A 22,999-nucleotide genomic window follows, 5' to 3' on the forward strand; every position below is an offset into this window, starting at 1 on the left:
AGTGTGCAAACCTCCCCCCCATGCCCTCCCACCAACTCCATCTCAGATATTTTCTTAACAGCCTTTTCTGGGGCTGACAGTCAGTGCTGCAGAGGAGGCCAGCAGGAATCCCTGCACCGCAGTGGTGGTTTGGCAGCTTTATGATGTTTTACATCACTTCTGCAAAGAACACCATAGCTATAAAATTTGTAGTTTTCCTAAACCCCCAGAATCCATTTAATCAAAACAGTCCGGCGGCCGCACCAGGGCATTATGCAAGTGCATGGCTGCTTCTCCTTCAGCTGCAGGAGGAGGAATTTGCTGACAAGTCAAGATTAAACTCTCAGTTCCTTCTGCTCAGTCATTATGTGCAGTTGAGAAGAAATTTCGAGTTAATTAATTCAATCTCAGGAGAGGGAAACACATGCAGGGTTTCTTTAACATGGTGCAGCTATGGAAGGGAAAGGCCGAGTGCGTTTACTGCTGAGTGAAAAGTGGTTCATATTCTTCGACACTCCCTTCTCATCTTCCACTGCGCAGGGCGTTGTCATGGGGTAGCCTAGTTGGAAATCAGTCCACTTGAAATGAGTTTTGGAGCCCCTAAATGGATTTGCACCACCAAAAGCCTTGATTTCTGAGCTACTTTTTGTCCTGCATTTTGTTTTCTTCCCAGGAACTGTCTGTATTCACATCCCATAACTTGGCACAAGCACCAGGAGCTGCACCTTGCCTCCTTCCAAAGCCAGAAACTGCTAGGCAGGCAAGAGAGCCCTATAAAACACAATTAACCTTTTCATTAAACAACAGCTCCCCAAGTGAAAACCAGGCCATATTGAAAGGAATGAGACTGCTTTATGTTAACGGCGTGTCTCAAACCTTAAAATAAAATATTTGTGCTTACATAAATAGTTGGAAAGGTAAAAGTGTCATAACACTGGGTGTTTGTTATTGGAGCCGGAGCTTGCCTTCTGCCTGCAACAGAATGTCATAACAAAGCCCACATTGGGCTCACTGCGTTTACTCCTCGCTGCACTGTTTGAAAGTCAAAGACAATCCTGAGCTATAAACAGATTGCGTGATAGCTCACGCAAAGGCTCCTGTCACAGTGGGGCTTATTTTAATATGATGTGGACCCAGCGTGCCATGGACCTGAGATGATGCTGGGGCCAACCATGCCGTGGATCCAGCAGCTCTGCAAAGCTTTGCAACATCTGAGCTCATGCTGGGTCTGTAGCATGCTTGGGAACATAGCCTAGTTTGGGACATGGACCACAATCATCTCAGGTTCACAGCACACTTGAGACCATGGCCCAACCTGGGACCTGGAACACCATCATCTCGGGCTGATCCACCTTGACCCACCCTGGTCATTCAAAGCCTGGTTAAGAAGCAAGGAGAGATTTAGTGCTATACAGTCAAGGCAACAAACCCATTCTGCCATGGTGTGACTGGGCAGAAGGCAGGTAAATTTAAAAACGTCTATATCCAAGAAGAGGATTTATATCCTTTATCTTTCAAAATGCCTTAGGTAACGTACAACTTATGACTTGCTTTGCTAGCACTGATAGGTACTGATCGCTGTCTTGTGTAAGCTGCATGCTTGGTCTTGAAGAGCAACTGGCCTTTGGCATGAACCCCAGAGTGGGGACAATCTGTGCATCTGTGCCTTACCATGCAGCAGAACCTGTCCTTGGCATTGTCCCTGACCGATAGACCTCTGCAGCTGTGAGCAGCCAAGAATTCACATTCAGCATAAAGCAGCATGATTCCCCAGAGCAGCTGTAGAAATACTTTGCCTAAATTAACTAAGCGTTGCTGTAGCAGCTAGGTGCTCATTTACAAATGAAGAGCTGGAGGCTGCAGCCAGACCTGCTTACCCCAGTCCCCACAGAGCCCCAGAGCCAGGGCAGAAGCCTTGCTGAGGACAGGACTGGATGGCGGATTGGAGGACCAGGGTTGGAGGCTGTACTTGAGCTCTCTGTATCTCTCTGGGGTCATTCAAGAGGTGGGTGATGATCACCAGGTCTCCAAAGGCTAGGGGATGTTTCCCTGAAAGGCTGAGCCTGTGGCACAAGCCACCCTGCTGCCCAGAGGCTGATGCTGAGTGGGGTTGATAGCTTTATGTGAGCATCTCCCTATGGAGAGGGAGATCCTCCCTGAGCTGAGGCATCTCTGTCACCCATCAGACCCTCTTGGCAAGGCAAAAAGATCACCCTTGTACCTGCACCCAGGACTGTTGCCTTTCCAGCTGTAATTTCCCACTCCTTTCCCCACTGCTGCCCTTGGCATACACTTTCAGAAGCAGGTGTCTACCTGGAGGCTTTTAAATCCACACAAAAGCCCCTTAAATTGCCTGATTTCCAAAACCCTGCCCACTCAGCAATCTGCTCGAGTCCCTGGAGAGGGATCAATCGTGGGTAGCGAGGATCCTGTGGCTGGAATCCCTTCCTTCAGGAAAGCCTGGGCTGGTTTGTTTGCCCAGTGCAGTCTGCAGCTGCCCCACATAGACCTATTGGCTTTTCCCCCACTCATGTTGGGCTGGGGAGCAGCTGCAGGCTCATCTCTGGATGGGGTGCAGGCAGGAACAGAGGTACGGCAGCGAGCAGAGACATCGGCAGAACAAGCCAAGGTTTCTGTTGCCCTCTCCCAACCCACAGGAATTCAGGGTCACTCCGTTCCCACCGGGAGAGAACACCACAGCTGTCCTCCCGTGGGGCTTCCCTGGTCCCAAGCACCAGACTCGCCGCAGCAGCACTTCAAAGGGCTTCACTCCTCATGACAAAGAATCTGAGAGCCAGCGATCCCAGGCTCCAGGGCTTTATTAACTGTCCCTGAGGGATGGAGAGAAGCCCAGATGCACAGAACACTGGTGGGTGAAGGACTCCCCTGTTCACCGAGCTCAGCTCCCCAACGCATCACCTGGTGCCTTGAGGTTTATGGGTGCAAGGCTCTGGCACAGCATCGGGGGGCTCAGGGGGCCCCGGGGCAAACATAGGCGCAGGTGGGGCTGGGGGATGCCAGCACAGCCGGCTCAGGCGGGCAGGGATCCATGCTCTATCACTGCAATCAAACCCTCAGCTCCAGCAGGCTGGCACCCTCCTAGGGAAAAATGTGCTTGGAAGCTCTCCAGCCATCGCTGCTCCATGAGTATCTGATAACCCTGCTGCCAGCAGATACCCTGGGATCGTCCTTCTTCCTCCCTACTGGTGAAGGAGGTTTCAGACCCCATCCCTTCCCGGTCCAGCCTTTCAATGCCTTTCTATTTCTCAAAAGAAATTCCTGCACAGCCAGAAGACTTTACCACTTTGTTCCCAGAATATCATAATATTTTCTTTTTTAATTAGATCGCATTCCCCATCTGCCTTGCATACATGTTCTGGGTAGTCTACTTTTGCCAAACATAAGGTCAACATCCATGCTACTAACTTTCTATAAAAGAGCAATAATACTAAAACACTGTTTTATCTAAACCCGATGTTCTGCTCACAATTCTGACCGCACCCAGGCTGGGGCTATGTGACTTCACTGCCCTGGATCCCCATCAAGAGCTTTTTAACATGAATACACTCATTTAGCGGCATACATTGTCCTGCTTTCTTCATGAGCAAACTCAAACCTCCCAAGAATGATTTATAACATTTCCATAACAATTATGGACTCGAGGAGAGAGGTTGCTGTATTTGATTTGAGCTGCAAGGAAATGAGTAGGGATCTCCCAGGCTTTAGTTTTAAAGCTCCAGAACTGACTGAAATCAAGGGAATTCAAGTGACCAAAAAGTTAAAGCAAAGGCATTAATAAGAGAGGCTGAAAGGGAGACAGCCAGGAAAAGCAAATCCCAACCTGCAGTATACAGACCAACAAAGTCTATACAGTTGGCCTGAAAGATGAACCACATAAATACAGACACAGCAGAGCTTCTGGGATAGGTGCACTCAAATGAAAAAGCTCACAGTACTTCTATAAGCTTCTTGTCCAGAGTTTCCAACCCTTTCCCAGAGAGGTTGTAACCTCCCAACTCTCCAATTTACAGAACTGAAGCCCAAAGATTTATAATTCATACCAGCTTCCATCTATATCCTGCAGTATGGGAAGGACAGAAACGAGCATGCACTGGCCAAGTGCATTACACCAGTCCAGAAGCTCTATATAATTCATAAGGGAAGGGATTTTGAGCAAGAGCTCGCCCATTCACACGCAGTTGGGAAGCACAATGCTTTCCCTCCCCATCCTGAAGCTGAAGAAAAGGCTGCACTCAGCTATAAATCTGGACTAAGATCTGTAAGGCTAAATCAAGATAAGCACAAAGCAGAATGTCTGCAAGTATAAACTCATCTTCTTCAAAGCATTTCAGGCCCCAGCTGCAAATTGGTTTATTCCGAGAACAAATTGTTGCTCAACTACTTGGAAGCAGGCTTCCCAAAACTTCAGGCTAAGCATCTTTGATTGAAAAGAACACAATATCAGTGACAAATAATATCACGTGAGAACACAGGAGGAGGCCTCAACCTCCCCCAGGAGTGAGATAATTAACTGCAAGACGTGTTCTATCACTGCTGTTCTGTACCAGTCAATAAGTTGCCCAAGAGTCTTCCCCGTGCTATCGTACAGAGTGTCCTTCTTCCTCTATGCAACTCATAACAACCTTCCTCCACCAAGATAAAATCGTACTAAAGAAGGACAAATAATAATAATAATAATAATTATTCTTACAATAAGAAGCTCTGTTAACAGAGGGTTGGCTGGCCCAGGAATTCTGGGTGAGCTTCAAGGATGCAGAGATAAAAAATACATCCTGTCACTATTAACTCCTGCCCTTGCCAAGGAGAGCACAGTCATGTCTCAAGTACATTGCTCCCTTTGGGAAAGGAGATGTTACACAAGGACAACTCAGGTCACCTGTGAATCGTGTGGTTGGTGGCACACTGGCTTCAGCATCAGAAACACTGAGGGACCCCTAAGCACCCACCACCTCCCACCAGCACAGGCATGACTCCACTTGGGCAAGAGGAGAGGTGGAGACTATGTCCCTTCTCCTGTTGTCCCAGTGAAAGTTCTCAACCGGAATTGTTTGAATATATGTTTGGAAAGCCATGGGGCTGTGCAGTCAAATAGCATGATACTCCTGAAGGTAATTGTTTTATGTTTTGCTTTTATTTTTTTCCTGCAGAGAACTGCAAAAAGAATATTTTCTCTCCAACATTCTCAGTTTAAGTTGACAAATAAGTGCCAAACCTGTTCCCATAAAACCAGCTATTTCTTTCTCTTCCATTCCACACAGGGAAGGGTTGTGTGAGAAGGAGGGACAGACAGAACGAGGGAGGGCCATGGCGGGGTGAAGAAGAGTGAGGAGAAAAACAACGTGAGAAGGCAAGAACGTAAATAGAAACACATGGGGTAAAACATCCCTCACTTCATCACTAGACAGCTCAGCAGGGTCACAGATGACATGAGGAACAAGCCTAGCAACCTCAACAAAACACCATCCAGGTTGTGTTAAGACAAGAAAGTTCCCCTGGAGCCCATCACATGCTTGGGTTGGTCAGAAGTGATGCTGCTGCTCTGGGGGTTGTTCAGCCATACACGTCCCCTGAATTGCAGAGCATGGAGCAGATGCCTGTGCCACCACAGAGCCAGTAAGGCCAGGTACGCCGAGCTCTCACAGGAGGTCCATACACCAGGGCTATGTGCACACAGCTTGACATCTGGGACAACACAGCTGGGCTTGGTCCAGCCACAGAGGACCATGCTGCAGGGACTCAACAGTCAGCAGATGTGCAAGATCAGATTCGATAAGGCTTGCATGCAGCACTGCAGCTGAAGGAGCGGCCCCAAAAAGCTTTTCTTTGCATTTTGCTGCTTGAATTTATTAATTGAAGAAAATGCACGAGGCCTTCTCCTTAGGTGAGGCTACAGGAGCTCTCTGGAGCAGCAGAACACCATCTCCCTGAAAATACTGTGGTTTTTGTTAGGGAAATTAAAGACACAACAGGGCTGCGTGGTCCACAGTGTCCACATGAGGCCAGGGGCCACATCTGGGGAAGAGCATCCACCTGCACTGGATTACTCTGTTGCATGTTGACCTCATTTTGGCTCTCCTGCTCAGCGTTTGAAGTTCCTCTGCAGAATCAGATTTAGCAAGGTCCATACCTGGGCTGAAAAATATATGTCCCGAGGGCAATTCCTCGGCTGTCCTGGCTTTCATTAACCAAGCTCCTCCACTGTCCTTTTTTCACACCCATTAAACAGCACCAAAGGGAGCTGGCAATACATTTTCCTTTGCCCTTCTCTTTTGTGCTTCTCCTTGATGAATGGCTAAAGCAGATGCACAGTTGTCTTTGAAGGCTCTGGTGGATGAGCATGTTGAATCAATGATGGATTGGACCAAATGAATCACAGTGTGGGAGAAAGCGCAAGGCAATGATTTCTTAGTGGCCTTCACATCTTTACACTTCAGAACTTGCTTTAAAAGCCTGTTTTCTTCTTTTTATCTGGTTCCAGTTTCTGCAGTGCCTTTGCATATGTTGAAGGAGGTAGGGGGGGAAGGAGGAGAACCTTTACGTATAAACAGAAGATTCCACTTCTCCATCAGACAATAATGAAGCATTGTCATTTAGGGAGTTCAAATAGCTGGGAAACCACTTCAAGGCCATGCAAAACAACTGGGTAGCATCAGAAAGAACAGCAGTTGGCGAACTGAGCAGCAGAGTTTAAAACTCCAGTATAGCAAACTAGCAAAAAACCCCACAGCTGGTTCGGTGGCCCACTTCCCCTCATTGGGACATAAGAATGCTTCAGAAAACAGCTATAATGAAATGACGTTTTTAGGATACAGTGGATTGCCAGAGATTATTGGATATATAACTGCTGCTGCTCATTCCCAACGGAAACCCTGCACGTTCAGCCAAGCCTCGTGTGTCCCTGCCCGCAGCGAGCGGGAGGTCTCCAGTACCCACTCAGAGCATCAGTCATTTCCAGCTTGGCTGCTCTTGGGCCCTCCCTGTGACTGACGACATGATTGTGCTCATCAGACAGATGTTTTTTCTCCTCACAGATACACCAGGATGGATATAGGAAATCAAAACCACTGATTCTGCAGTGGTGGGCACAGGAGAGAGGCAGAGCTTGTGAGAAAAGGAAATCGACCTTTGGGGCTGACAGTGGACAAGAAGGAGAAGAACATGTACACACACACATACACACACTTGCAGGCTCAGACATCTGAAAAAACTCCAGCAAAAATCATACCCCAGGCTGGATATTGGGTTTTACGGTTAAGCAACAAGCCACACACATTCACCTCCAGGTCTCCACCACTTCGTGCTGCAATGTGTGCCCAGATGACACTACCACAAAGAGGACACTGGTGGCTGATCTCTGCCTCAGCGGAGGTCTTCCCACACGCAAGCCTCTGCGGAATCTGCTGTATGTTACAGCTCAGGATGATGCCCCATGTGGAAATACAAGTGGAAGCTTGTTCAGACCACAGGATTTGCGAAGCCTGCTCGCCTAACCAGAGCTAAACATGAGCCAAGGACAGCTTGGTTTGACTTCTTTGTTCTGGATACCCCACATGAAGTGCTGCGGCTCCTGCAGTAGCACAGAGAGGCTGCAGCAGCAGTGTTGGTGCTGGGCTGCATGCTGGGATAAACCTATCAGAGAGAGCCATGGTTGACACAGACAGAAGAAGGACAAACTGGAAGCTGCTTCCAAGACCCTTCTTGGAGATGCAGACCCAGCAGAATGTAGAGAAACAGCTCCCTGAGGTATAGAAAGGGCTTACTCCTCCAGTGCCCTCTTCCCACTGTCACTACTCCTCACTCAGTTGCTTTTGCATAGGAGCTGCCCATCCACCTACAGCACCAGCATCACTGTGCACCCTGCTGTCTGCCTCCTCAACAGCGGATCCAGTGAGGGACAAATCCCTCCACTCCAGAGATAATGGACTTGGATGCATAAACTCCTCTGCGAGTCGCAGGCTTGCCCCAAGCAAATAGCAACTGCCAGCACTGGGCAGGAACAGATCCAGCTGCAGCTTCCCGATGAATAATCAACCAGGGCTCAGGAAAGCACCTCCTGCTCTCTACACAGGCAGTGGTATTTATGACGTGCTATGAGGTTGGAAGTATTCTTGTAGCCAGAGACAATGGAAGTAGGGACAAGCTGAAACACAATTTGCTCGAAACACTTCCAGTGTATCAGCAAGTTTACAATTAAAACAGTGGAAAGGGATGTACGAGCCTATCTGTGGCCAGAGGACGGTACTGCACACTGCTGCAACGGGAAACGTGTGAAATAAAGGTGCATAGGACAAAGGGAAGCCTGTTCAAGTAAGAAAAGCCTGAATAAATAGTTTTTTCCCCAATTCCACTTTCAGCTTCATCCAGCCAGAGCTTAAAGATAAAAGAACAAGGAGCTGCTGATTTTTCAGCCAGTGGCTTCAGGGACGTGTTTATGAAGCATTACAGTTGCACAGCCAACCTGAGGGGGACTCGGGCCCTGTGAAGCCAAAGTCAAGCACTCACAAGGGTTAAATCTCCCTTGCTTTGCACACCCCTCAAACATTTAAAGAGAAATTAAATCTCTCCAGCTGGAAACCCCAGGAGCACTCTTTCCCCCATAGCCCCACAGAGGCCAGCATCAGGACGAGCCGCGGATGCTGCAAGCTGCACACCCCGGGTGAAGCCCTGTAAAACACAATATCCCTGTCCCAAGGGATCATTTACAGCCACCCCATCACGTTTGTCAGTTCTCGGTGCTTTCAGATGCACATACTGTAACCCAGTGGGGTGCAGGCTCTGCTCAGCAATGCCCTACTCATCTGCTGGGCTGCAGGGCACCGCGCGCTTTGAAGTGTTGCTCCTCCAACGAGAGCGCTGGTTGGTATGAGAGCTCACATACTTATTAGGAGGGGAAGATGATTAATTGCCTCTCTCCCCCCTTCCCCTCCGAGGGGGGGCTCCTCGACGTTGTCTCGCTGACAGTGATTTTTCAGGACCATATGGCACTTCCACATCCCATTAGTAACGCGCCTGTTGCACCTCGTCTGCTCCACAATGAGTTTCATCTTTCACTGGGGTGGGGAACATGAAATACCAAAGCTCCGGCCGAAAACTTCAAGGTCAGAAGTTAGGGAAATAGGTTTCATGGAAAACTAAACATCTTTCCCGCTATTGGCAGTGCTGGTGTTGCAGGGCACTGATCTCACCTAGAGAAGGGTCCCATCTCCAAAAAGACCTCACATAGGTGCAATGCTGAGGTATCCTAACAGAGACCCAGCTCTCCCTGGACAAAGGAGCTGTTTTTAATCTGTTATTACAATATAAAAGCAACTGAACCCCTGCTTTTGGCTCTCTTTCCTTTACTCCTGCATTATGGGGCTTCCCCTGGGGTGCACAGGGAAATTTTTGCTCTTTCTGGGACTGGCAGCAGTTGCAAGGAACGTGTCCCCATGCCCACAGTTCCAGGAAGCAGGGAACCTGCAGGCTTCATGATCAGACACAGTATGGTGACATAGTGTGAAGGCCCACGATGCTGCAAAGCCATGGCTGTATTAACAGGTAGATCTAGATTAAAAGAGCCTCAAGTTGTTCAGGTTGTTGCTTTATGTTTGGTTGGTTTTTTACTCCAAGCAGTCCATCATTTCATGTCTCCAAGCCCATCTAACAGTGCTCACACCTGCTTGGAGCGGGTGCGTTCATCTCATCATGGATGGTATAGAGGGCAAATACACAGCAAAAGCAATTCCCACTCGCTGCTGCTCCTCCAAGCACACCACAGCGACTTCTCCCATATCATCTGCAGGAGAACAAAGCACCCTTTGCAGCCAGGCACCTGGAATAACGTGGGTGCTCTGGTCCCAGCAATGGTGCGTGACAAAGCCCCATTTCCCTGGGAGAGCAGGATGTGCTGCAGTGAGTGCCGCAGCCGGTGCGAGAGCACACACTGGCTCTCAATCACTGCTCCACAGTGCACAGCCCCCCTTGGCAGGCAGCGTGGAAAATGCCAGTGCTCGCAGATACGGTCTCTAAGGAGGACAGTTTCCATAACCTAAAGCAAAGCAGGAGCGGCTGCCACAGCGGCTGGGGGCCAGCACCCACCTCCCGATCCGCTGGCAGCTCTCGGTGGCAGAGGGCTGTGACACCCCTGGCAAGGCGATCACCCGACAAGCATTTCACTCACTTATCCTATCTCTGGTGGCTGTTTTTACAGGAGAAAAAGTCCAGCCAACTAGAAAGTAAATAAATACAAAAGCTAAACAGAGAGCAGCTTCCAAATGACATTATTTCACTCGGTCATCCAGTTCCCATCACAGAAGGGAATTGTTTTTTTCCAGAGAAGAAGCAGTTGTTCACCTCAGCCCCACCATCAACCTCCCCTGTGCAGGAGCTGGGCACTGCCATCACCAGAAAGAACCACCATCTCAGGGACCCCAAAGCATCTCAGAGCATCTCTGCAACCCCAGCAAGCCCTGCAAGGACCTGAGCTGGGATCTGCACAGGGATTTCTGCCCCATGGTCACTGGGAGAGCCCAGGGCTTCCTCCTTTGTTGGACAAGGACATGGGGTCCTTCTCCTGCCAGGCACTTGGCAAAAGGCAGAGGCTCCTCTTCCATGATGCTCCCAGTCCCTCCACGGGGGAGGCTGGGAAAACCCTCCCTCAAAGACTTTCATTGCTATGTAAGGGAAAAAGGAGATAAAGAGGTCAAGGGGAAACCAGATCTCTGCTGAACCATGGAAGATCCCTGCTGCCGAACCCCAGCGCCCACAGGACACATACCTTCCCCAGCCCCGCAAACATGCCAGCAGACCTTGCTGCTGTCTATCTAATGTATTCCATATGGAGCATGCACCTCCAAAACATTACTTAAAATGGGAATAAATCCTTCAGGAGACCTCCCCGTGACAGATACCACTTGATTGAATTGCCAAGTGAGGAACTTTTATTCTAAGGAAAAACCTACAATTAACCTATTGTCACTCTGCAGCAGGAGGGGAAGCAATAAACTGTGTATGTCTGCTTTCCAGCCAAGTCCAAAAGGTTTAATCCACACGCCCTTCTTAGCAAATCTCCTCCGCAAGTTCTTTTGATACCTTACGGATTTGTTAAACATTTATAACATGAAAGGGAGAATATTATACACACTGCCCTGGCATAAATCACAGGTCTGATCCTCTGTATACACTGGCGATGGAAAAAGGGACCTGGAAGAAGTTACAAGGTTCTAGGCTGCAAGGTGAATAACTGGGAGAGGTTTCCCTCATCCCTCCACCCAGCACTAAATGCACACACCAAGATATCACGAGGAGCTGGTTCTCCCCCACTCCCTCCAGCTTCCCAAGTTTTACACCTGGGGAAAGAGGAATGAACAATGGCTGTTAGACATCGCCGAGGTGAGCGCACAGGACATTTAAGAAGTGGAAAAACATCTGTTTAGTCCAGATAGAAACCAGATGGAGCTGGGGGGGAGGTGGAGGATGGAGGAACAGTCAAGAGGAAAAACAGGAATGCACTCAGGGATAAGGCTGCAGGAGAAAAGAGGCGCTTCCAGGAGGGAGAAGTATCACCAAACCTAGACCTGTATGTCCTTGTAATGGTGATGGGCAAACAGCAGGACACAGCTCTGGCTCGTACGAGGGGCTGTGGGCCACTCAAAGCAGCTGATTTTGGAAGCTCAGATGCTGCTTGGCCACCCAGGACACCACACGGCCACCAACACTGGGAACTGCTAAGCCAAAGTCTCGTTGGTGGGAAGGATGTCAGATGTGGGCTCATTTCCAGCCATCAGAGAGACACGGACCTCCCTCGGGGTCTCCAGCTCTGCCCTCCAAAACACCCCAGTGGTGCCTGGCCCAGAAACATTTCCTACAAGGAACACATAGGAAACATTCCACTGCAAGTGTAGTGTTTTTAAAAGGTCACTTGGCACTATTCTGCAATCTTCTGTACCCTCACATTTACCACAGCAATCAAGTTGTTCTCTTCTGGCACAACACTGCTGATTCTAGGGCTTTGAGAGACACCAGTGTGGAGCTTTTATGGCTGTAGTAGGGGCAGTAAATGAAAGCAATGCCTGGCAGACAGGATGCAGCAAGCAAAACCTAAAAGGCTATGGCACAAGGCCATGGCAAGGCTTTGGGAGATGGTTCTAGTGCCTTCAGGCAGAGAACAGCAAGTAACTTCAGCAAGAGGACTGGAAATCCGCCGAGCTGAACCACCAGTATGCTGGGGAAGAAACATCATTGCAACACCAGGGACATGATATCCATGGATGTGTTTGCAATGCAGATAGCCAGGTTGGAAAGATCACTAAAGCCGGACAGCGAGATGCACTGCAAAAGGCACCCCCAATCTAATAAGGTCTGTTTCCTCCTGGTTTTGTGTCTGACTTTGCTCTCAGGTTCCACTTTGGCTGGCAGAGCAGATGTAAGAGAAAACAGCAATATGTCTTTTTAAGCTGTAAAAGGCCTCTCCAATAGTATCAAATGGTAGAACTGATGAGCAGATTCCTCATTATTCAGTATTTTCCCACAGAAAAAAGACTGACAAAGCAAACTTCTTTTTTGCAGGAAATACTCAGCTCTGAGGCCATTTTGATCCATTTTTTCAGTCCAGGTGAAGTGTCCCATTTCAGGCAAGTGCCAAAATTGAAGGTTCTTTCTTGTGTTGCTGTTCAAAATGCATGCATTCCCAAAGTAGGAAAGGGATCAAAATACACCCTCCTTTTACCTCCCAAACAAAACCCAAGTGTTTAAACTTGGCCACTATGCAATCTAAGAATTACACCGTTCAAAGGTCTTTAAAATATTCCCAGTTTGGGAAAGCAATTTCCCACTCCATTTTAAAGGAATGCATTACAGATGGCCTCAAGCTACCTCTTAGCTTGACGAAATGCTTTGCGTTAAAGGAGACATCAAATGTCCAGCAATCATTTGCAAAGAGGTGAGAGTAAATGAGCCCTCTTCTGACCAGGTCCTGCAGTGAATAAGGTAGGAGCACAGAACTGGGTCAGGGAGAAGGAAGGATCGATGACTGCAGCAGTCAAAATAGGGAGGGAAAGAAGGAAGAAGAATATAGAGGTACCCCAGAAGATGGGCAGACTGTGCTCGTGCAAAGCCCAATTCCAGCCCGCTGCAGTTGATCACTGTTGCCCCTGCAGTCAGGACACCCAGAGAGGTGGCGTTTTAGACTGTGCTTTTGGACCATGAGCTGGATAAATGAAACCAGAGTTCGCCAATTTGGCAATCTCCAAGAGGATCTCACCCTACCTAACCAAAGCATGTCCCTGCTCTTGTGGAGTCCTTCATTGCAGATGCAACTCCGCTATGCATTTAGCTTCTTTACCAGAGACAGAGCACTGACATTCTCTTCTCTACCCTGCTGGCTATTTGCAGAAAACCTATGGAAACCCAACTTTCGTGGAGCCCTGCGCACGTACGAAGCCGTTCTCCCGCCAGCTTCCTCTCCGGCCGGTTCCCAATTTGTCTGCAAACCACAAGTTTAATTGGAGTTGGCAAGTGTTTTGACTTCAAAAACTCCTGTAACACCTGGAAGACAACATTCAGGTTTAAGGGGGGAGGAAATGGGATGATATCCAAATGCTATTGTCACGCTCACAGCTGCCTGCGCAAGGAGGAATGAGTAGCTGCAGGGTCTGGTGCATGCAGGCAATATGCAGGCACGCACGCAGCTCTGCCTTGCTCCAGCTTCATACTGCAGCAGGCTTTTGAGGTCACTTTAAAGCTAATTAAAAAACCCTTTTGCTGAAAAATAAATAGACACACTCTATAACGGTTGTGGAAAATGAATTCCAAGAACTAAGAAGAGATGGTGATGTGTCATTCCTAGCCAAAACTAGAGACCACAAAGCAGACAAATGATCCAGCAGCGGATGGGAAAGCCTATTCTGCTGAAGGACGTGGTGGGGGGATGATGACTCCCAACCATGTGTTCCTTCAGCATCTTTGCAAGCTAGTCAGTTTGGATCAAATCCACAATGGTGCGAATCTGCACGCTCCATTATCCTGCAAGATGCAAGTTCCAGCTGCCTGGACACCAGTTTTATGGTCCTCCCTGTTATGGTCAGCAGTGCTTTAGGAGAAGAGGCATACAAAATAGCCCATCAGCTGGAGCTGTGTCCTGGGAAAGTGCTGAGGGTCTGGTTTTTGGAAGCTTTCTCTGAAAGAACTTCAGTGCCCACTGCTTGTTTAACCTGTTGCAGGGAGAGCAGTAATGGAGCCAGCTCCCATTGGAGCTGCCCCAGGGGTGCTGGTGTCCCTGTGACTGTAGAGCTGGACATCCAGTTTACTGCCTTTTTTGCAAGAAACGTTTATGGCCATGTCTTGCTGAGTGTTTTAAAGACCAGCTTCAGAGGAAATATTTATTGCCAGTGGCTTCACCTTAGCTGAGGATGGAGCAGATTTCTCCTCACTGTAGGTTCTTGCAATTCCAGTTGGTGATGCCCTGCTAGTTACCGTGACCCTTCTTACCAGCAAGGTACAGCTGAAAACCCATTCCTCTCCCACAGCTTTCGGGGTAACAAATATTAACCCTTAGACAATATCTAAAGTAATAAGATAAAGCATAAATAATAACAAGATAAATCATAAGCAGATAAAATTGCTATGATGCAGAAGAACTCTGCAGTGACACCATTTTTTATCACCTTACGTAAACTTGAGAAGAACACTTCCCCCAACAAGTTTCACCTTTTATTTTCAGATATTACATTGTTGAAAGTCCCACTCATTTGTTTCAGGTCAGTTTATTTAATAAATATCTAGATAAAGAACACACAAAGTTACAAAATCTGATCCCAAAGAGGTGAATTGCCCATTTCTGGAAGTCCTTCATTCAAGCCATTGATCAAGCCTTTAATAACAGGCACCAACATATGAGAAACGTTAACAGAGAATGAATGTTAAAAAAGAAAGTAAATGGTTTGCAGGGTGTTCCAACTGCAGCCCCAGGGATCAGTGTGATTTGTGAAACAGATTTCCTTCTCTTTCAGCGAACCAGTAACTTTTGCATCCTTGCTGCAAAAGGGTACTGACATATTCCTGGTGTAAAAGCAATGCACAGAACTAGAAATCATGCAGCTGTTTTATTTTTACCCCATACATTATACACTGCATCCTATCTTTTGCATCTTGCTGTACACCTATACGGTTTTAGTTGTTCAGTCTTATATTGAGTGACTTTCTCAAACCTGGGCCAATTCTTATGAGACAGATTTTGGAGCACATCCAATCTGGAAAATGTGAGTGCTAATTAAGATTGTGACACTGGCATGATTGCCACGTGAAGGGATAGACAGCTCTGTACATTAGGAAAAAGACAGCTCAAGAACTTATGCAAGCAAGAGCAAGTATAACAAAAGCATGCACTGAGCTGTCTCTTATTAACAGCACAGATCAAATGAGCCAATGCAACTGCTTCTGCTTTGCCTAAATAAATGCCTGGATCAGTCATCAAAGTAGGATTGTTTTCCACAGTACACTTCCTTGAGCAACCCAGATAGCCTTTGTGTTGGCCCCAGTAATGATGTAATGGGAAAAACTTACAGGCATTCTGTCAAAGCTTTGCAGATTGCTCAAAATACTATTTCCCAAGGCTCCAGCTCCACAGGTGCGGGCTCAGCAGCCATCAGGACTTGCTGTGATTAATGACTTTTTCCAACGTGTTGCCTTACACTAATAGAGCGAACTAACCTTTATTAAATTATGGATGATCTATTAGAGGATTCTAATCACCTGCAGGCTGCCATACGCAGGGAAACTGTCAAAACCCATGCAATCTGGGTATCTCGGAGGCAAGCCAGTCTAAGCTTTGCATTACCTATATGCGTTGTGGTACAGATAGACCTCCCCCCTATATTGTATTCTGCCACTTTGCCTTCCACACGGCTGCCAAAGGAAGACATTTAAGAGAACTATTGCTCTAGTCTCAAAGCCATCAGCCAAAGAGACAAGGAAAACCCTCAGCCCTTATGGAAACCATCTGAAAATGCCCTGTGCATTGGAACCAGCAAACCCCTCCTGAACACATCCAGGACTGGGCTTGGTGCAGAAGCAAAGGAGGTATCTCAAGTTCGGAGGAAACACTTCAGTCAGAGACACCAGTTCAAACAATACGGTAGCTCAAATAAAGTCACCCAGCCACTACTAACCAAACTGGAGATAAAAAAACCAAAACAAAGTAGTACTTAATAAAATATCATTTAACGGGAAAAGCAATTCTCATTGACTTACCCCTCATGTTGTTGCTTGGGGCCGCCGCAGATATTTCAAGCATCACAAGGCTCCACTGTGCACTCAAAACCAGACCAGAGGCATTCCCTTCTACCTGAAGCAAGGACAAATCCTGGGGCTAAGAATAAGGAATCACCTGAAGTACAGCTCTGATGTTTCTGGCAAGACAGACAGCAAAGTCACCATGTGAAAAAATAACATCCATTACTTACCATTTTACCCTCAACAATCCCTCACAGGATGAAAGCTTGGTGCCTGATTGGCAGTTGATAACTCACAGCTGATTTTTCTCAGGTGCAGCCCATATGAAAAGTCCCATCCAGGGAACCACCACATACAGAGACCCATAAAACCCATAAATGCTGGGGAGAGCAGACCTTATTTTTGCTGCAGACAGTCCTGGTTCTAAGGGAAGGGTAGTACAGTCAATGTTCTGGTGTATCATCAGATGGGGCAGAAGGGAAGGAGTTCAGCTCCCCTTCTTCCTCTCAGTAAGCCTGTGCTTGCCCATGTCAGTGAGCCTGTACATGGGGGATATGGCTACGTACTGCATTGCTGCCAGCTGGATTCAGTGACTACAAAGACCTCTTCAAGAGAGTGGGGTAAGCAGGAAGCAAAAGTGGCATTTTTCCTTTCTCTTTCTGCCTTTTCTCCTTGGGGTTTCTGTTGGAGGTTGTCTATTCTCTAATCTGGCCTCAAAAAGAACCCACTCTTGGTGTCCTGGCAATAGACGATGTTGTCCTAGCTGGGTGAGGAGGCAGGGATGGCTGGTTGATATCTTCAAGGTGTCTGGTTATGGAGCCTCCAAAGTGGAATAGATGATGCTATTGCCCAGGGTAGCTACAATGAAGTAGCTTTGGCCAAGTGGGATGGAAGGGGACTCTTTGAGAACAATATGGAAGCTAAAGAATAAATGAAATCCTGGCTGAATTTAGCTCCCATCTGGAGCAGCACAGTTGTAAGGCTAAAAGCTCTATGCAGTTTTCTCTAATCCAAGAGACAAATTACATCATACTGTGGTGTTTTTCCTTTTGCGAAGCTGGATGGCAGGGGGCATGAGGCATCTTGTGCCTCTTCAAACAGCACTGCCTCCAGAGCACAAGTTGGTAATGGATTCAATCCCGTTACTCCTACGTGAGGTCTTGGATTGCAGCGTGCCTTACTACCAAGTTGATGGAAACCTCATCTCAAAGGCAAAAGGAATGTAATCCTCCTGGGATAGAATGGAAACAGTCATTCTGCATTCCTGCAACTTCCCGTGGTTGCTCACATCTTGTGGGAGATGGAGAATGCATGTGTGAAACGGGTGTCGCTGGAGGCACACAGAGCTCATACAAATCCCAAATATCCACCAATGCATTTGTGGACAAAGCTGTCCAACTACTGTGGTGCTGGTGTGATGATGCTAGAGACTCATTCATATGCCATGGCAAATTGAGACAACTTTTAGACAGTTCCCATCTACTTGTTTCCCCCCCGTTTCTAATTAGTTATGGCATTGGCATAGAACAGGATCTGTGTCTATTAAGTCTTCATCTGCTCCTCCTTATTCCCACATGAAGTCATAATCCTTCATGTCATCCCAACTGTGCACTATGGAAGTGATTTAGGATGTCTCAAACCAGAGGGTAATAACCTCAGGTATTGAATAAATAGAATAACTGTGGGGGAAAACAAGCCTTGTGTCACACACTGCTGGTAAGAAGCACATGCGTTAGAGTGAGACAGAGAAGCAGAGGAGAGGCTGATGCATCCACAGAAGAATTTGAAGAACAATCATGAGATTTTACACATGGCAGATGTCTAAGATATTTTGAGAGATTCTTCTCAGAGCCTCTAAGCCACAGCAGGGCCCTGCCACATTTTTTGTTGTTCATATAATGACGCTGTGCCATTTGTATTGCACTATTGATGCACTCCTGGGTGGTACCAGCAGGACAAGAAGTGTGGTTAATAGTTGGCTTCAAGCGCCAAACAGAAATATCAGCCTGCCGTTCAGTCCCTAGCCAAGAATGAGGCACTCAAGAGCAAGGGAACAGATTTCTTTCCTAAACAAGGGATCAAAGTATGATGAAGCAGCAGACAAATCCAAGTATCTTCCAGCCAGATGAAGCAATAAGAGGCAGTTTGGTAGTAACAGCCCATGGTAGTCACAGAAGCAGTAACTGGGTACCAATAAAAGTTGTCACAAGCTATCTTGCCCCATTTTCAGTATGGATAAAGATCAAGTACAACAGTTAGAACAAACTAGCTCTGACCTGCAAGGCAGTGCTTGTTTGCCAGATCCTTCCAAAGTCTGGCTGCTGTGGTCATTCCACAGTCATCTTCCTTTAATTGTTATATGGGATTTGGACCTTTGAGAACAGCCATAACTTGTGCAACTTTCAGCTAAACTTGCCTTGAAAATACTGCCAGGCAGAGACCACCCTTGCTGATGATGCCCTTCATCTGCACTATAAAGTCTTGACAGTGAGCTACTAAATAAATACTCAGCTTGGCTGCTTTTTGAGAGGGCACCCTGTGCTTGCTTCATTTGGGTTTCTCCTTAGCAACCTTCCAAGCCCACAGAGAGATATGGGTTGTTATTTTAGGGAGGTAGTTACCTCCATTTGCTGTGAAAATAACTGGAAGTCAACAGCCATCAGCAAGGAAGTACAAGCTTTACTCTGGAAGCACTTTGGAGCCCACTACTTTTATAAAGCAAGCTGGCTGCTCATTTTCCCACTTAGATTGAGGCAAGGATTTGCAGTAAAATAAAGCATTTACTACTTCTCAGATGCACCTGAAGTCTCTTGCCCTTTCTAGAGGAGGCTAGTCCAGAGTGAAGAAATAGTCTCAATTTAAAGCATCCCTATCTGAAAGAGAAGTTAAGCTCCTCCTCCTGTATTTCCAAATCTCTTTCTGTTATCCTCTGAGCAGGGGCAGGTGGCTCCACTTGCATGATTTCATCTAACACATTCCTCTGGGGCTGCAAGAACTTCATGCTTCCATCTCAGCCTAGAGGTGGAAGCAAGGAAAAGAAGTTGCACCACATAATTATAGTTATTATGCCAGTTAATAGAGCTCTTCATAGCATAAACACTATTAGTGCTAGTCACTGTCGGGAATAGCTGTGGCTCCAGCTCTGCTCTTGCTGTCGGAAACTTGTCACAGATCTGAGTCCAAGCCCAGATCTGAAGAGCAAACCCTAATACCTGCCAGCTCCTGCATGGAGCCAAATATCACCCTGGGCTTGGGGAAACTTCTGGATTTTGGATCTCCAGCATGATTAGGGGAGCATAATGTCATGCTGAAATGTGCGATCCAAGCAGACAGCATTCAGACTTCAGGTCTACCAGCTTTCTTCCTGTCCTTGGAGTTAGTCCATGGCCTTGTCTACAAAAACATGCTTTTAAGCAATTGAGTATCAGCTCCAGGCTCAAGTGCTACAGGTTTATATTCAAACATTTTCTCTTATCATGCATTTTGCCCATCCAAATGGCAGGTGATATTCTAGTGCTAACAGTCTGCTTGTTTTCCCCCTTCTGTGTTGACCATAAATAACTGTCACAATTTTCTGATAGTCTGCTTTTAAAAATATTAGGTAAATACACATATATTTATACCAAAGTTTTAAAACAAGTCTTTTGGGAGGGAAAAAGAAAAGGATCAGAGGTGGCAATGTTGTGACAGAACATGGACTTAGGTAATTGGATCTAGCTATTTGCACCATCTTTTGCTAACTGCCTGTGCCTGTCCCAGGCTGGGAAAGCAATTTAACTCATTGCCTGTGAAAAATGAAACGACAGCAGCTACTTGAGTGAACTTTCACATTAATGAACCATGATCTGATCTTGATCTTTATGTTCCTGCAGGACCAGAGTTCAAGCACCGGTCTCTAATTTTAAGAGAAGAAAAGGCTTATGTGTCATTGCAAGGCAAACTCTTCAGAGTCTGAGCCCAAGCTAAACTTTCATGTCAGCACTGTTAGTGACCCTACACTGAAGCTTGACTTGATCATGTCTTCCTTTAATTCTCACTGTCATACACTACCTCCTGTTAAGCTGAATTGGCTTCACCCATTATCACAGTAAGAAGCGATGTTATCATTAGTCGTTGCTGTTAGGCACTTTTGGATCACGTCATGCATCTTGCAGGTTGTTCCAACAAAACGAGCTCTGAGGAGCAGGATTGGGATCCAAGAGATACAAAGACCAGCTTTGGGTGGCAAGATGCCATAAAATTGTCCTTGCAGATCTGGTGTAACCAGACCAACTAATAAACCTCTGGAATGCTGATGCTTTGGTTGATCTGGTCATACCAGAGAAACCATCTCTTGCAACCTGGATGTTGGGAGCCAAACCATGCAGCTTGCCGTGAGCAGCTAACACCAAAGACCACTGTTAGCTATGTATAAATGTGGCTGTTGCTGTGTTGAATAATCGCTGCGATCTTGTACACTGTCCCCACAACACACCTCCTGTAACCTTTTTAAGCATTTGTCATCATCACAATATGGATTGGCACCTCAGTGCACTAGGGTGACAGTATAAGGAATTGTGGCCATGAGTATGAGGCATTTTGCATGTCTCAGCACCATCAGTGTTGAGTCAAAAGCCATGATGAGTGTTATTAGATAAATATTGTTACAAGGAGATTTGTGGCTCTTCAGATATAAGCACGAAGCTGGAGTGAAGGAAAAATGCCAAATACAAGGATGGTCAACATGAGCAAGGCCCATCCTTTACTGTTTCACTGCCTTCAACCTTCAGTCTGCCCCAGGAGAAGTCAAATATGTCCTTCTCAACTATCATCCTCAATCCAGTGTGTCATGTCTGCTGGGGTACTCTGCAGCCTCACCAGGGCTCCTGTTCAATGCTGGGACTTGTTCTGAAATCCAAGGACTCCATGGAAAGCGACAGTAGATCCATCTATTACCACCTAGGTTAGAAGTTATTTTGAACGTCTAGCTTGCAAATCAAATTAGAGAGAGATACTTTCTGCAGGAGCCAGGAGACAGAAAATAAGCTGATGTTAAAGACGAAGGGTGTCCTGTGCTCAGGGCTCGTGTGAGTCCTGGCTGCACCCCAGGTACACAGGGTCACCTAAGGTGAGCCACTGGGGCTCCGGTTCCCCTGCTCTAAAACAGGGATAATACTTCTGTTCTCACCTCGGTTTGTCTTCTCTGTTTAGATTTCAAGCTCCTCAGGGCTCTGTCTTGCTACATGTATGTACAGTTCCTAGCTTAATAGTCACGATCCAAACTGAAGCCTCCAGGCACTCCTGTGTGTTATATCATTACTAATTTCACAAGAGGTTGCAATCAAATCTCTTTATTGGGGGGAAAAAAAAAAAAATAAAAAATCCTAGAAAAGAATAAAGCAGGCTATTAAAAACTGAGGAGCATCTTTGCTGAAGTGGAAATAATGGTACTTTGTCCCAAAATGTATAAAATATGTATTGCAATTAAATTCTCTATTGGCAAATTGCTCTACAATTAAAAAACACAGGAGCTTGAGTGAGGCAATTAGAATAATAGTAGAGTGTTAATTATAGCTTGATGGATTCTGCATGCTGTCAGCAATTACCTTCCAAGTGTGCACTTCTGAACCGACTCCAAATCCACAAAAAGACACCGGCAGAATTAGAAATATCTTCCTTGTTGGCATGCCTTTGCCACTCGAAAATTTGTTTTCATAAATACTTTTGTAAGCTATTTAATTAGATTTAATGAGGTTCGAGGAAGAAACATCCTCCATGTTGTACACAGACTCCTCTCTACAAAAGGCATTGACTCGGATAGGAGGGAGAGAGCAACTGAGAATAGTCCTATTTCCTACCAGCTGCTGTTGTTCAATTGTTTTCAGTGCATAGCCCAGTTTCTAGGACAGCTGCTTCTAGATTTCTGTTTTATAAAGGTTATTTAAGGCTTTCAGATCTTTCTCCATGGGAAAACCTATGGCCAGCCTCTTGCTCTTGTCATTGGGCACGGGAACAGTGGAGGGGCTTTGGAGACAGGCACTACTATGGCAATCACATGGTGTGAGGTGAATGTCCTGCACTGAATGGGTGAGATGAAATCAGTGGGTTTGAGGTCATGGGTTGCAAGAATAATTAAAATATGTTAAAGTTAATTATTAAAATTAATTAAAAAGCTTGGTTGTCAAATTTGAAAACAATGGGGAAAACAATGGGGAAAAAACCAAAAGTTTTTAAAATAACCGAAAGTTTATTTGCCCTATTGGGCAGGAGAAATCTGCTCCATGAAAGTGCTTTGTGTTTCCCACATTGAAGAACTAAAGACATAGATTTAGTTTTTTACCATCACACCTGGTTTCTGATTCAGCTGATGTGATCTGTTCTGCAGATGACACCAACCCAGGTTTGCTGCCTTTCAGGAGGCAGCATGTTTGTGCAGCCTGGGTACCGCTGAATAAACCTGAGTGCGATTCCCCTTGCGCGTGTTATTCTATATGAAGAGATACGTGATTCTCAGATGATGGGCAGCGTGATCAAAGCATCCTTTGGTGCAATGCCCCATCCTGCTACCAAAAGGAAATACTGCTCTATCCCTGCACCAGGGAGAAATCTGCAGCAGAAAGATGGAAATCTAATCAAAGGTAGTAGAAGCAGGATCTGGCAGGGATAGGTGTTTCTCTCCCTAAAATATCACACTCTTTCTTTCCATGTAATTCCCAGCGTAAGGCTGGGCTGATGCCTTAGGAGTTAAACCCCACTCCCACCACATTGAGTCCACCAAGAGCTTCATCCCTAAAAGCTGTGTGGACCACAG

This window comes from Strigops habroptila, chromosome 11 (assembly GCF_004027225.2).
Source record: "Strigops habroptila isolate Jane chromosome 11, bStrHab1.2.pri, whole genome shotgun sequence".
NCBI classification, from domain to species: domain Eukaryota; kingdom Metazoa; phylum Chordata; class Aves; order Psittaciformes; family Psittacidae; genus Strigops; species Strigops habroptila.